The following is a 3,371-nucleotide window of genomic DNA, read 5'->3' as shown; positions in this document are numbered from 1 at the left end:
ACACAGAGTGTTGGACTGGACGGGCCACTGCGCTGATCTGACACAGCTCCTCTTATGTGACACAGAGTGTTGGACTGGAGGGGCCATTGGCCTGATCGAACATGGCTTCTCTTATGTTCTTATGTGACACAGAGTGTTGGACTGGATGGGCCATTGGCCTGATCGAACATGGCTTCTCTCATGTTCTTATGTGACACAGAGTGTTGGACTTGATGGGCCATTGGCCTGATCCAAAATGGCTTCTCTTATGTTCTTATGTGACACAGAGTGTTGGACTGGAGGGGCCATTGGCCTGATCCAACAGGGCTTCTCTTATGTTCTTATATGACACAGAGTGTTGGACTGGATGGGCCATTGGCCTGGTCCAACATGGTTTCTCTTATGTTCTGATGTGACACAGAGTGTTGGACTGGAGAGGCCATTGGCCTCATCCAACATGGCTTCTCTTATGTGACACAGAGTGTTGGACTGAATGGGCCATTGGCCTGATCCAACATGGCTTCTCTTATGTTCTTATGTGACACAGAGTGTTGGACTGGATGGGCCATTGGCCTGATCCAACATGGCTTCTCTCATGTTCTTATGTGACACAGTGTTGGACTGGATGGGTCACTGGCCTGATCGAACATGGCATCTCTTACATTCTTATGAACTGCTAGTCCGATCCAGCAGGATCTATTTATGATTTTTTGTTCTTATGTCCTTAGACACATAGAAGGTGTCAGGTTCAATCTCCAGCATGTCCAGTTAAGAGAATCAGATAGCATATGTGATGTGAAAGACCTTAACCCAAGAACTTGGAGAATGGCTGCCAGTCTCAGCAGAGGTAGAAACTATGCTTGTTTGGTTATCCCTAACGAAACCACTAGGTGGCAAACAAGTCTTATCTCCCTTTTTCCCCATAGAGAAAGTCAGTTTGGTGTAGTGGTTAAGCGTGCTTCTTATCTTGGAGAACCGGTTTTGATTCCCCACTCCTCCACTTGCACCTACTGGAATGGCCTTGGGTCAGTCATAGCTCTCCTAGGAATTTTCCTTGAAAGGGCAGCTTCTGAGAGAGGTCTCTCACCCCCACCTAAACTCACAGGGTGTGTGTTGTGGGGGAGGAAGGTAAAGGAGATTGTGAGACGCTCTGAGACTCTGCAATTCAGAGTGAAGGACAGAATATAAATCTAATATCTTCTTCTTCCAAGAACCTGGACTTCCCCCGTGTGTGTCTGAGGCTCAGCCTCCTGCGGTAGCCATTTTGTGGTTAGGACCACTGCCCTGCGTCAAAAGTCCAAAGGTTCTCACAGGCTCAAAAATATTTGGGACTTCTCAGCTAGAGAATGGCTCCTTAGAAGATGATTGGAGGCACCGCAGGGAGGACTAAATCAAAAGGGGCCCTATAAGTCAACCTTCTCTATGGGGTTGCCAGGTCCAATTCAAGAAAAATCTGGAGAATGTGGGGGCGGAGTTGGGAGAATTTGGGGGCGGAGCCAGGAGACATTGCCAGGAGACAGGGAGTTCTGGCCACTGCATTTTAAGGGACTGCAGTCCCTTTAAATGCCTTCCATCCATTGGAAATAACAAAGGATTTGGGGCACCTTCTCTAGGGGCAAATAGAATTGGATCCCCTGGTCCCATCCTTTTGACACCTGGAGGGTGTTTTGAGGAGAGACTTTGGATGTTATCCTTTATTGATTAGAATGTTTATACCATGCCTTTCCTTGTGGTTTAAGCAGACTCGGCGCCAGGGGTTCATACACTCCAGGCTGAACCACATGCCCCCCCCCCCCCAAGCGTTCTATTCCTGTGGTGAGAACCAGAGAGGATTGTGAGGAACTCCAAAGGGATCTGTTGAGGCTGGATGAGTGGGCGTCGTGTCAGATGAAGTTCAGTGTGGCCAAGTGCAAAGTAATGCACATTGGGGCCAAGAATCCCAGCTACAAATACAAGTTGATGGGGTGTGAACTGGCAGAGACTGACCAAGAGAGAGATCTTGGGATCGTGGTAGAGAACTCACTGAAAATGTCAAGACAGTGTGCGTTTGCAATAAAAAAGGCCAACGCCATGCTGGGAATTATTAGGAAGGGAATTGAAAACAAATTAGCCAGTATCATAATGCCCCTGTATAGAATACAGAACATCACTTGCCCCAGACAGAGAGTTCTAACAATACCCTGTGGCTAATAGCTACTGATGGACCTCTGCTCCAGATGTTTATCTAATCCCCTCTTGAAGCTGCCTATGCCTGCTCAAAAAAAGCTCTGCATAGTTGTATTTTATTTCATTTTATTTCCTAGTTGCTCAACCTTCTAGTCCCTAAGTTGCCCAATCATTTACCAGCTAACTTCATGTGGTCATAATTGTCGCTGGTGACTGGGCCCTCCAGTATCAGTGAAAACAAATTTCTCCCCAGGGAAGAGCCTTTAATCTTCACATTATGTTGCAAGCAACCTCTTTGGACACATAGAATGACCTTCTCTCAAAGATGTGTTTAATAGTTTGCAAGCTAAAAGGGATGGTTCAACGACTTGAGGTGAGTCGCTATCAAACACGCCCACGGTTTGTGAGGCCGGCTGTGGAAGTTTAGCAAGATGTGGTGGAAGCTGTGAAGAAGACATGGGTTCAAATTCAGCAGCTGGATATTTAGGAATGGTTTGTGGAGGAGACTGAAATTGCGGGCAAACAGTATTCAGGGAGGGGCTGTGGCTCAGTGGTAGAGCATCTGTTTGGCATGTAGAAGGTCCCAGGCTCAATCCCCAGCATCTCCAGTTGAATGGACTAGGCAGGAGGTGATGGGAAAGACCTCAGCCTGAGACCCTGGAGAGCCATGGAGAAGGGCCATAGCTCAGTGGCAGAGCCTCTGTTTGGCATACAGAAGGTCCCAGGTTCAATCCCCGGCATCTCCAGTTAAGAAGGACCAGGCAGAAGGTGATGGGAAAGATCTCAGCCTGAGACCCTGGAGAGCCATGGAGAGGGTCCATAGCTCAGTGGCAGAGCATCTGCTCAGCACACAGAAGGTCCCAGGTTCAATCCCTGGCATCTCCAGTTGAATGGACTAGGCAGGAGGTGATGGGAAAGACCTCATCCTGAGACCCTGCATAGCTACGGGGAGGGGCTGTGGCTCAGTGGTAGAGCATCTGTTTAGCATGTAGAAGGTCCCAGGTTCAATCCCTGGCATCTCCACTTAGAAGAAGAAGATTTATATCCCACCCTATATTCTGAATCTCAGGCCCTGTTCACACAGCGTGCTGAGTCCGTGTTAAACTGACCCGGTTCTGTTCCGAATATCTTTGTTCCAGAAATTATCGATCAGACTGCCATATTGCAATTCGAATCACTCCCCGGTGAAACCGTCTTCTGCCGTCCACATGACGGCACCATGCAGT

General features: G+C 48.2%; 1 non-coding gene across 1 annotated transcript; it reads left to right on the top strand.

Annotated features, from left to right (window-relative positions):
• Positions 1-3,096: 3,096 nt before the first annotated feature.
• Positions 3,097-3,168, top strand: TRNAA-AGC (transfer RNA alanine (anticodon AGC)). Its single transcript has one exon. It is a non-coding gene; the product is annotated as a tRNA-Ala (tRNA).
• The last annotated feature ends 203 nt before the right edge of the window (positions 3,169-3,371 follow it).

The sequence above is a fragment of the Heteronotia binoei genome, chromosome 1 (assembly GCF_032191835.1).
Source record: "Heteronotia binoei isolate CCM8104 ecotype False Entrance Well chromosome 1, APGP_CSIRO_Hbin_v1, whole genome shotgun sequence".
Taxonomy (NCBI): Eukaryota; Metazoa; Chordata; class Lepidosauria; order Squamata; family Gekkonidae; genus Heteronotia; species Heteronotia binoei.
Note: the sequence above shows the minus strand (reverse complement) of the source record. Positions and strands in the feature narration are given on the sequence as shown.